At 38.1% G+C, this 13,019-nt stretch overlaps 1 long non-coding RNA gene across 1 annotated transcript in view; it reads right to left on the reverse strand.

The window, feature by feature from the left end:
- Positions 1–9,010: 9,010 nt before the first annotated feature.
- Positions 9,011–13,019, reverse strand: part of LOC148518313 (uncharacterized) — a 72,776-nt gene continuing 68,767 nt past the window's right edge. Inside the window, exons 2-3 of the long non-coding RNA XR_015878993.1 lie at positions 11,369–11,512; positions 9,011–9,354 (exon numbers count right to left, since the gene is read on the reverse strand). This is a non-coding gene — a long non-coding RNA (uncharacterized LOC148518313). The remainder of the gene's footprint in view (positions 9,355–11,368; positions 11,513–13,019) is intronic.

The raw sequence follows: 13,019 nt of genomic DNA on the forward strand, positions 1-13,019 counted from the left end.
GAAGGTGTTGGCTGTGGGGATTGCATGTGCTGGAATCTATCCATGCTGGAGGCAGCTGATGTTGGACTGCTTATAGTTATTATTATTTTACAGGATTTTTTAGATTTTCCCAAATAATTGATGACATTTGTCAGGGCATCTTTACCATCTGTGAGGCCAAATGGAGCAGATTGTGACATTAATCATCTAGACACCTTCTCCCTGTTATGTCATTTTTAAAGAGTTCATGCTAATTATTTATCAAAATCTGAAAATTCATGTCAAATAATAACAAGTATTCCAGCATCAGTTTCCAGCAGCACGGATAAATCCCAGCGCATGCAATCTCCACCACTAACACCTTCATCATCAATCTCCTCGTTAATGATCAGAGGTAGTCTTGCATCCAATTTGCAAAGGCTAACTGACACCTGCTATATTAAGAATTCCCAAGAAGAATCCTTACATGCTAGGCCTGATGCTGGGGATGAATATTCATCACAGAAGGGGACCAAAAGGATTTTTACTATCAAACAACAATTGACTGTGAAACAATCATTTGCACAAGTATGACAGCCACCATCCTGATGTGTAGGGGATCATCGAAGCCATGATGCCCATTGGCAGCATGATTTAACCAAGCCACCAACATTTTTGCAATTAGAGATAGTATTAGTTAAACTGGATTAAATGGAGAACCAGAGTCTGGAGTCAAGTTAGGAATGCCACAATACACACTGGTTAAGCTGGACATTGGGTATTTCGAAGCTTCCCCATGTTAGGTTTACTTAGACTGTGAAATGTCACCTTTGGGTGCTGGCGAGCCCACATAAATTGAGAGAGTTTGCTTTGACGGGAAAGGAGGGCTTTCGATGATATCTCAACTGTGAGCAAATTAAATATATACAGTATACAGTAGTTTCAGCAAGTCATTAATTTTTACCACATTTGCTCAATTTGTCCATGTAGTAAACAGTGAGTTTAATCCTGGTTCAGAGACTAAATCTAGAGTTTTTAGATTTGGTATTGGACAGTACAGACTGTATTACTGGGGATAAAGTTAAGACATACACATAGATTAAAGAAGTGGATCGAAACAGTTACGTTCATTTCCAAAGTTGCCATCATAAAAAATGGGTCTCAAATATTCCCTATTCACAGTTTGTCAGACTTCATCGTAATTGTTCTGACATGAGAAAATTTGATGAACAAGCAACAATTTATGGTCAAAGGTTCAAAGATAAAATGTATCCAGAAAAGATTATTGAAAATTGTATAAAGAAAGCTAAAGAACATGAAAGATCTGAATTGTTAGTACACAGGTTGAGTCTCCCATATCCAAAATGCTTGGGACCAGGGATATTTTGGATAACGGAATATTCCGTATTTTAGAATATTTGCATACCATATTGCAATATCTTAGGAATGGGGCCCAAATATACACACAGAATGCATTTATGTGTTATATACACCTTATACACACAGCCTGCAGGTAATTTTATACAATATTTTCAATAATTTTGTGGCTCAAGCAAAGTTTGTATACAGAAATTAAATTAATTTATGTTTCATATACACCTTATACACATAGCCTGAAGGTAATTGTATACAATATTTTTAATAATTTGTGCCTTAGACAAAGTTTGTGTACATTGAACCATCAAAAATCAAAGGTTTCATTATCTCAGTCATGCCAAAATAATTCCGTATTTCGGAATATTCCGTATTTTTGAATATTTGGACATGGAAGACTCAACCTGTATAAAGATAGAACAAAAGAAAACACTAAAGAGAATAATTTGGTACCGTTTATAACTACGTATAATGTAAAATCTAAGGAAATAGAAGGTATACTGGGTATACATTGGGATATATTGTTTATGTATCCCCTATTAGAGGGATCCATTCCTTACAAACCCCCTATAAGATATAAAAAATCAAGCAATTTGAAAAATAGGTTAACACCAAGTAATTTAAAAATAATTCAAGATGAGTGCTAGCTAATAAGATTGATGGTTGTTTTCCATGTAATAACTGTAAGGTATGTAAGTTTGCGGATAAAATAATAAAAAGTTCTTTCATTCATGAAATAAGTCTTGGAAAATAAAAAGTAAACTTAGTTGCATAAGTATTCATGATATTTATTTATTGGAGTGTGGCTATGGGAAACGTTACGTTGGTGAAACTAAGCACCAACTGAAATTAAAAACTTTAGAACATATGCGTAACACTCTAAATAATGTGAAAAATCAGAGTGGTTCCAGTCACTTCTCAACTTGTTGTAATTGCAAACTAGACACCTTTACATTTAAAGCTATAGAGCAAGTTAAAGTGGATGAGAGAAAAGGTAATATTTTACAACAGCTCTCTAAATGAGAAACTTTTTTGAATTTATAACCTGGATACCTTTGCACTGGCTGGCCTAAATGAGGGCTGCAACATCGTTCCTTTTTTGCATGGGTAGCGCTACCAAGATTGCACCTTTGTGCTACGCCTGTTGCTGGTTTTATACCCAGACGTGGCACTTATATGGTGTAATGGAGGTGGCATACTATGCAGTGTGTGATGTCTGAAGCCGCAATGCTTTTTTGTAGAGAAATAATGTATCTTTATGGTAGGTTTAAAATTCTACTAGATCCTAATTCTTCCGACAAATAAGATTATAAATAGAAATGACAGCTAATGATAAAACTAGAGATATATTTGATAATAATAACATCTCACCTTTGGATATTGTGCACATTAGATTAGATATGTATGTGTATTGTTTAATGGATAATGAAATATATTGATTGTACAAGGAAGATGATTTATCTCTATAGTTAGATTGCTATTTAATATTGAATCATGGGAATTTTCCTTGTAAGAAATAACGGGAGATAAATAGTCCGTGACTAATGAAATAATGTTAATTAAGTGAATGTAAATCCTCAACTTGGATATGAATCATGTGCCTTTTTTTATATGTTTTTTATATATTTCTATCGGATGTTTATCTAATTTTTTATTGATTGTATTCTGATAATATATATCTATATATGTAACTTTTATCTGTACTGGAACACTTGTATTAGTTTTGTAAATATAAGATTTATGTTGCAACCTGTTATCTAATTAGTGATACTCTGATTCACATCGGTATATAAGAGACTGCCGATAGGAGATAGTCACACCCCTTGATGAAGTAATTGAATGACAAAACGCATTGGAATTAGCCTCTGGTGTGCATGCGGTGACGTGATCTGCCTGTATCCAGAGCTGGTGACACTCATGGAACTGGACCTTTACCCCGGGAGTTATTACTATCATCTAAGAATTGGGTGACCATTGAACGTGATGTTCACTATCTCTAACCTCAATGTATATGAATATTTACACAAGTAAAAGTGTTTTTAAGCTATTATTGATGAGTGTACTTTCCTATTTTTACATATATACACATATTTATATATTGTGACAAAAACACTGGAAAGGTTGTCAAGGGGACATATATATGCCTCAGGTTTTTAGCCTCTGTCTGGTAGACAGAAGCTGATTTGCACCTTGATTGCCAGACCACCTGTTAGAGGCTGATAAAGAGTATGTCATTCAATCTCACTGCCAGAGGAACAGGTTAGATGCCTCAGATGCCTATTGAGAGATACTGTGATTACTGAATGTAAGTGCTGTGCTAAAGACTTCTGTTTTGTGAGAGGGTCGTTAGGTCCCTCCACTCTGAGAGAGAGTAGAGGGACCTAACGTTTAGTTAGAGATGGATAGACCAAGATTTACTTTTTAGTTTTGTTTGTTTTTCTGCTGCTTATAAATTGAGCTGCAGATGCTTGTACCAATGCCCTGGACTGTTTTACTACTACATAGATGCTGCTTAACAAAGGCAACCATTTACCTCAGGAGATGACACCCTTATCCGGATCTTGCCACAAAATATTTAGTGTAAGTAAATTGTGTCCTGGCCAACACATACATGCCGTGTATAGTATGCTGAATAAATGAGGGGTGGCACTCCGGGGCTTGAAAAACTCAGATAATTATATTAGCAAAAAAATCATACTTAAAGATTTCCAACATTTTGGTGTACTTGTACACCGTTATCAGGACAGATACAAATAAAAAAGCAGATAGACAAACATCTGATAATACAGTAGCATATAACCTAGAATAATATAAACTTTAACGATCTAGCTAATGGTAGCTCCAGAGAGACCACAAGTATTATAACACCATACAAACTAGAACACCAAATAGTGCTCCAAATGAAACAACCATAAAGTGTACATAATGTGCAAAAAAAGCAAAAATGCAAATAATAAACAAATATAAAAAAAAATCAAACACAATAAGATACAAGAAAAATAATATACAAAATTTGTACATATAAATCATATACAAAAATGATATACAAAAAAATTATTATATACAAAAAAACGCTGTAGCCCATAGGTCAAAGAATAAAGCAAATGGAGGAATTAAGATAATTACATTTAATAAAGTTGTCAAAAAATTAATTCAAAGGATTGTTCTCATTTAAGCCCTTGGGCACAATTGTGTTGAGCTTGTAAATCCATATAAATTCAATGGAGGCCCGATAATTGGCAATTCTGTCCCCAAAAGGTTGCGTGGTCATACCAATATACAGTACTAGAGTCCACAGGGACAAACAAGCAAATAGATGACAAACTTTGTTGTACAGAAAAGCTTGTGTCTTATCTTGATCTTCATTCCATAAAGCATTGTGCTAAAACAGTGAGAGCCAAACAGAGATAGCCAATGTGCCCTGGTGCTTAGCTGCAGCCAGGAAATGGGTCAGGGACTAAGCAGGTTCACATCTGAGGCAGACAGAGAGTGAGAGACTCCAACAAACGCATGAAGATGCCCTGATGCAGACACAGTAGTCAGAAAGGAGCCAGTGGAGGCATAGCTGTCAGGAAATAAAAACAAACTACTATTGGAACACCATCAAATTATTCCATTTAATGGGGACAACCATCAGACCTCCACCATCAAGTTGAAAAAACACTACAATGGAACAAAAACATTGCTAATTTGTAACCATCAGATTCCGATGTTCATACTCTGATCCTGCAGGTAGACTTTGGCCATCACTCTTCTATCTTGAAGTGCTCTCTCTGCAGCGTGATGTTCCCACTCAGCCACATGCCCTCAATGAACAGGAGGCACCTCCCATGGAAGTCAGCGCTATTCTCAGACAGAGGCACCATGGCGAGAAAGCTCAACAGGAAGCCCAGGAATAGAGGGTACATGGGGAAAAAAGAGAACATTGCTCATCGTCATGTTAGACAGCTAGGGAGGGGTGCGCATTGAGGCTGCAGATATATGCACAAGTGCCCCAGCCCCGGGGACATGCTGCTGATAATGCTTTCGGTGGCTGCAATACAAATCTCTCATCCATGGTCCTCCTGCCCTTTTTAGCTCATCCCATTGGCCGGGCTCCAGTCAACTGCAGGGAGGCAGCAGTGGGGGTTGTGGTTACACTGGTGAGATGCAGGGGGCAGGAGTGAGAAGCAGGGAATTGGAGTGAGATGTAGGGACTGTGGTGACATGGAGTAGGTTGTTATGAGATACAGGGGGCTGTGTCGAGATTAAATTGCTCCCATGTGAAGCTGGTGCTGGTTGCTAGTTACAAATAATAGGGTTCCATCGATGTATTATGTGTACATCCACAATCTCTTCAACTAAAAACTTACAGAATTCATAGTGAATGGTAAATAATATGTGATAAATTATGTTATTATGTGCCATTTATGTAATGTAATATTTTATTAGAATGTGACTTTAGTGTATATAGGAAACACTAGCAGAAATCTTAAAACCAGACTAGAAGAACATGTGTATAATATGAGAAAGGGACTAATGACCCATTCTGTTTAGAGCACTTTAGGATGTATCATAACTGTTTAAAATCCCACATTAAAATATTTTTTTGGTATCTAGCAAGTAAAATAATAGAGAACAAAATATATAGATAGAAGATCAGCCCAAAGCTAAATAGGTGTATCTGATTCCACAGGGGCTTAGGTCCTGATTCAAAGGCACTCACTATTTGCAAGCGTTCGCTCTGAATCAGGGCGGGCCAGGTTTTTTTGTACCCCAGCCTCCAGGCCGCTCACTAAGCTGTGGGTGACCACCCAAAGCTTTAGCTGGTGGCCTGGCGATGGTCGCGATTATCACGACCATCGTGTTTGCGACGAGACCCATGTGGTAGGGTCTCATCCACCGCAAGCCCTAGTGAACTTCCTGCTCTAATAGAGCAGGAAGTTCACTACTGACATCACGTGTGGTGTCAGTATGGCCGCCCACAAACGGCAGGCGTTCCTTCGGGAATGCCTCCATTTGTGCAGCCACCCTCCCAACCCACCTACAAAACAGGGCAAGCTGTCGATCAACATCGACAGCTGCCCCGTCTTGTAGCGAGTCCCGGAGCGAGTGATTTCTCACTCGCTTCTGGGGCTCAGGCCCTCGCAGTGCGCATGGTGTGCGTGCGCACTGCCTGGCCATCGACCCGCTTGCGAGCGCTTAGTGAGATTTCTATAGAAAAGGTTTAAACGAATCATATCTTATATTTTTATTATTATAATGAATTTATATCTCCCATTTCTGCTACCATTTTTAAGTGTTGGATTTAATTTTAAATGTTTTTCTTATTTATTCCTCGCAATCTTGACAACTGAATAATGGTTATCACTGGAACTCAAGGAAGCGTCATATTTTTCCTATTTAAAGTGCACATTTATAATGGAAGATGTCACTTTGTTTTGGAAAACCACGGTGGAACACTCACACTTTGTGAATTCCAAGTGATTTCTGATTACATAATTTCCACCAATCAGCACCAGTTGTAATATAAGGAGGATGGACTTTAGACAGTGCAACCAAACTCGTAAAAACAAACTTGTCTCAAAATGCTTTGCTTGGGTCCACAAATGAACCCGGGGCTGAAGTTTGCACATAATTTGCCATCGCAGCGGGAAAAACGTGACTGATTTTATTACCAATCTTTCGATTTTGCCTAAGTGTAGGAGGCTGGGGACACCATAAGAGACATTATATGAAAATCTAGTCTTGAACATATCTCTTCAGCTACGTTGTGAGTTTTGGTTTACCCTGATGTAAGAAGTGTATAAAATGAAGACACACTATGTCTATTTTTCTCTCCTCATATAAAACCATGATGAAAATCCATGACTAACATATGGGAGCAATTGAAGATTATACAGACCCTTCTAATAAGCCAGTGTCCGTCTAATAGTCCATAAACAGATTACCTATTGGGGATTGCCTGTGGTGGACTTCTTTATAGAGGTTACCCAACTTGTATTGTATTATACTACTATATGTATATCCTCTTAGTATTTTTTGCATATGGTGTGAACTAAGCATCAGATCATCCTACAAAAATCTTGTTTCCATATTGCATACACAAAGTAAGGTGATTCTTCTATATAAAGGAAGGTGGGCGTCTAATACGTTTGTCAGTTCATTGTGCAGGGGGAAGCTCCAAAACCATTTGTACATTGTTCCAGGAATGAATCTCACCTGGTCAGGGTTGACTAATGATGTGATAAGAGTCTCAAGCCTGTTCGTCAGGAGTTTTTCAGAAAGTGTGAGGTTTACATTAAGTAGAGAGATCTTTAATGATATTTGTATTTATTGTATTCATCTCATACTTTACTCATTATTCATTTACAGTAACTGCTCTTTTGTTACCTTCATCATATTATTCTGCCAAATACATATGTTTTTAGTAATTTCCAGTTCATTCATAATTCAAAAAAGGATATATTATATTTTAATAATTAAATTAACCATATTTCATTTTATACGCAGTTGCTATATTAACAGAACTTCAGGTACTGTAGACCAGTTGGCGGCATGGAGCTAGTTAGTAAATTCCAGGCACAGAGTAATAGCAGATGAATTTGACCAGGAAATACCAGATTACCTGGCTATAGGAAGCCAAAATTACATATAGGCACCAAGAGTAACCTACACTAACATTTTAGCACCTTAAGGGTGCACAGAGCAAGTTTAAATAGTCCACTCAATGATGAGGTGGCGGCACCTATGCTGTGAATGGTCATGTGACTGCATCTTTTAAAACTGCGTGTTGTTGTTCATCAGATTGAGCGAAGGCAAGAATGGAACCCAGTTCCACTGAAAAGGAGACCATCCAGTGTTGCTGTGAGAGTCTGCCAAACCCAGGACAGAATAAGCAGCTTGGGCCTGCATCTTGACACTATCTACCTACCTATCTATCTACATAGGCAAACGCAGGGGGGGGTTCCGTCTGCCTGGAAACCCCCCTCCCCAGCCCGCACCATAACCACAATAGAAATCGTAATATAATAGAATTTTACAAGTGCTGCATGTTATTCTCAGTACCACAAATGAAATAATTAGCACTACCTGTGGGTCTTTTTTTAACATGTATCAGCCAGTAATAAATAACCTGTGCACCAACTCTGGAAAACATTCACTGTTAGGAATGGGCTGCTATAGAGCCCAATATGTACATATATGTCCAGGGCAGTGCTAGATTATTCTGCTGCTCCCCCAGACTCCCGGACTTACTCTAATACTCTGGAATGGTGTCCACATCTAAAATAAAAAAATTCAGCTCAGGCAGGATGGCCCTACTGCTGCATTTAATGGCATACGGTGATCACTGGTCCTGTAGATGCTGGAATTATGATATACAATACACTTTGTATGACGCATATTAAAGCTGGTTAAGTGCTAATTCTGCCATCTTCATGGACTGACCACACTCACCCTAAAATCAAGCATTTGGAAACCCCCCTCTACAAATCCTGCGTTTGCCACTGATCTACCTATATTTCTGTCTATCATAGAATTAGCTATCTATTATATCTTAAAACTGATATGTACTATATATATTTGTAATTAAAATATCTCTTACAGACAATATTATAGTAAATGTAGCAAAATGCAATAGTCTATATATATTTTAATAATAAATATAATTCACTTTAGAAGAGCAGGTTTGGGTCACGGTAGAGTCATAGCCATGTATTACAATAAAGAACACTGAGATGTAGACTTGCCCACCTGTCCTATGTGAGGGACATTGAGTATAGAATGTAACAACTGTCAAGTGCAATTTCAGTATAATCACTATTTATCCATTCCCAAAAGAAAATGTAATTAAAGTATAATTTTCTATAAAAGAAGCAGCACATGGATGGAAAGCAATGAACCTTTAAAAAAGGTTTAAATGATTTCATATGTTGTAGAATATTTGCCTTGAACTTGATAAGTCAATCAAAAGCCATACATTCATCTTTGAAGGACATCAGGATTGTAATAATCATCTTAAAGAATATATTATGTGAAAGTCTGAAAGAGAATAAATGAAGATGCTTAACATACTAGTACATACGTAACATAACTCATTTGCAGCTTTTCATTTTATGCCCAACATCTGTTCCCTGCAGTTTCAATTAACATTATTGTGAATCTTCAGATATAATCACCAAGTGTTAAAAGTAAATTAGTCAAACCATTTTATTTTCCAGATATAAGTTATATCTAAGTGAGGTTATCAGTGTCAAGTGATTTAGCAATTTCATGATTTCATTCCAATTGTGTTTGTAAATATGAAATAGATGCAGTCTCTAATGAAATTTGTAGTATTGCAGTATTATAAGCCAAGGGTTCAATAGCATCCTGAAGTACATGATGTATTATCTCCTACAAAATCTTGCATTTTTTTCCACTAATTAAGTTAAATAAATATATTATTGTTGCTATTTTCAGATTGAAAGCTGACAACATTGTGAAACTAAATTAAAAATAAAAGTCTTTTTGTGGATACACTTCAGGTGACAAGTGACAATATGCTTGACATAATAAAATGCACAAAAACATTTGTGCAAATGGGTTCTAAACACCGACTAATTTGAACGAGAAGAGGCATCATAGCAACTGGTTTGAAATGTATACACTTTCCTAGTTTAATGGACAAAAATATAATTATAACACACAATAGATAAGTGGTATTTTTTCTCGTACCTTGTCTAACAGATGTAACAATGAACAATCTGTTCTCATCTTTAGTACTAACACCTTTTAGGTTCTGCCTTTCCATTAACCTTATCTGTTTATTGGCCATTTTATGGAGGATTGCTATCTATAGACATAAGAATAGGGCACTGCAGTAAAAAGAAATCTGAGTAATCTTTTTAATCATCCCTAAATGTCATGATCAGTTATTTCAAAGATTTTTACCTCACCCTTGAAATTTTTCAGCACATTTTTTTGGAGTTGTCTCGTCAAGGGCAAAATACAAATAGAATGGTGTATGTTATAGTTTATAATTATCTTAAAACAAGTTCAGCCTTAGGTTGTATACATGGTCTTTTTAATTTGTTAAGAAGGAACACTCTTCTACTTTTCTGAGGTGACGTTTAACTTACCATGTAAATTTCACAAACTTATTTTGTAGCCCATATTCCAAAATGTACATTAGCTACTATATCTAAGGCATAATGAAAGCCACTATTGTAAAGCAATGTTGAAAAAACAAAAAATTACATTATAAAAAGGAGTTTATGATTAAAATTGTTTGAATGTTATACATGGTAGAAAGATAGGGTCTAATGCTTAATGAGTATACGCCAGTTTGAGTAGCGTAAATATGAATTTGCACTTTGCATGCTGTGGCGATAGAAGGTTATTCCTGTTTGGCATCTATTGCTATTTATTGTTATAATGTTATTGATGTATGTTGAATTATGGTGTTCTATGTGTGCTTAAATGTTACCAGGTACTGTAGGTGCTACAGACATTGCTAGATTCCCCAATGTGTCCCATAAAAGAGCTATTCTCAACAGGATTACAAGGGCACCAAACCAATCATAGGCACCCTGAGAGGTTTCACTGTCCCTGACCAAAAACTTATTGGATTTAATTTTTTATGTTAGCTGGTCAGCTCTATGATCATTCCTCTCAGAAAAGGCTATAATGTGCTAACTAAGACATTATAGGAGACATAAGAACATTATATGTTGCCCTTTGTTCTTCACCAAAACCAGCTATACCTCCTGGTGCACCTCAAATTTACTAAAGTGAGAGTTTTTAGAAGTGGAGATGTTGCCCATAGCTACCAATCAGGTTCTAGCTATTATCTTCTAGAAGATGCTAGATAAATGATAAGTAGAATCTGATTGGTTATTATGGGTAACAACTCCCCTTCTAAAAACCTGCACTTTAGTAAAAATACCCCTTAGAGGCCACACTCTGATATGCAGGTACCTGATACACTAGGGCACCCTTTTATTAAAAACAGCCCTGCTGAAGCCACACTACCTGGGGAACTGGACCAGTAATATAAAGTTGGTAAGTTGCTCACCTGCGGGAAATTACTGATGAAGGGTTATAGCTCCAGTTTGACTGGTCCAGGATTGTTGGTAAACAGATCTTCAAGTCTCAGCAGAAGTTGTTATCCTGGAACTTGTCAAAAGCAAGATGACATCAGACTCAGCCCATGACCCTGCTGACAGAGTAGTGAATGATTCATTTATTGGAACAGTATTTCAAATGATCAGTTGACTATAGCTCCTGTAGGGTAAAGTTGTTTAGTAGGCTCCTTGAGTTGTATACCCCATGGCATTTGTTACTGATGCAATTTGTCACAAAATGCCATACCTCAAACATTGACCTTATTAATAAAGGATCTCCAAAATAGCTTTCTTATATTTAGGTGCACCACAGTGTGTTGGGGGGGGATGGAAGGTATAATTTCATTTTGGCATCCCTAATATGCTCAGCAGCGGTGCAGCTGCAGAAGTCACATCTCACTATATATATACACCATGCAGGCAGCACCTTGGGGGAGAGCTGAGCTGCTGGGCAGCAGGTATCGGTACAGTATCAGACCCCCACACATGTACTGTCACACTGGGCCTGGCACTGATATAGTGTGCTGAAACACCTTTATCCCCTAGTCAGTGTCAGATCACTGTGCAGCACATTGGACTGGTCATCACTTTTACTTAAACTGAATTCAGAGCATCATGTCTAAAATTTTAGAAAACACCTTTAAGATTATTCCTACCTTTCTCCACTGTGCCCTAAGTATATCCCTCGGACCCTCACCATTACTTTGCGTAGAAGTGCTCCTCACAGGGAGTGACACAAAGTAGCACACATAAACATGGTGCTCTTAATCATGTTTGTGTATAGCTGCGGGCTTAGCTGGCTGTGCAGGGCTGATGGGCAGGACGGTTCCCCTCCTCAAACCCTGGCAACAGGGGCTGACTGGCAACTTTTAATCTGGGGGGGCAGACATAAGTAAGTGGCCCAGATTATCTACCATAGCAGGTAGCGTGGGAGCAGAGCGGGTGCCGAGGTCAAGGCAGGGATGAAGCTAGTCCACCCCATGTTAGATAGTGGCCATTCTTGGATATAGCCATTAACTTTGTAAGGACAGAAATGTATGTAGGGTGAGGAAACATTTTTTTGTACCGTTACATTAAGGTGCCAGCACCTGCTGCATTTTTTTCTGTGGTTCTGGGGTATCTATACTTTTCAAAACAGCATGCAGGTTCAACTGCCTCAAAACTCAATGGCTAAGTATTGCTGCATGTGCTACACTACCGCAACCATTGCAGAGCATTGCAGTAACCATCATACTATACAGAGAGCATCAGTGACCACCATATAATACAGAGGACATTGCAGTGACCGCCATATAACACAGAAAATATTACAGTGAACACCATATAATGCAGAGATCAAAATGACTGCCATATAATACAGAGAACACAGTAGTGGCATCATGAGGGGGGTGCTGGATGTGTGGGCCGCACCGGGTGTCACCCTCGGTGGGGGTGACACCAAAATGCCGGCTCCTCTGCAGTGACAGGAGCCGAGTGCTGCAGTGTGACATTCTCCTGCAGCACCCGGCTCCTGTCATAGAAGAGAAGCCGACAGTGTAGATTGCCCAGTCTCCGGGGGCAGCCCAGCATCTCCAGTGATGCTGGGCTGCCCCTTTATTTAGG

This window comes from Taudactylus pleione, unplaced genomic scaffold (assembly GCF_031769625.1).
Source record: "Taudactylus pleione unplaced genomic scaffold, aTauple2 ptg000201l, whole genome shotgun sequence".
Taxonomy (NCBI): Eukaryota; Metazoa; Chordata; class Amphibia; order Anura; family Myobatrachidae; genus Taudactylus; species Taudactylus pleione.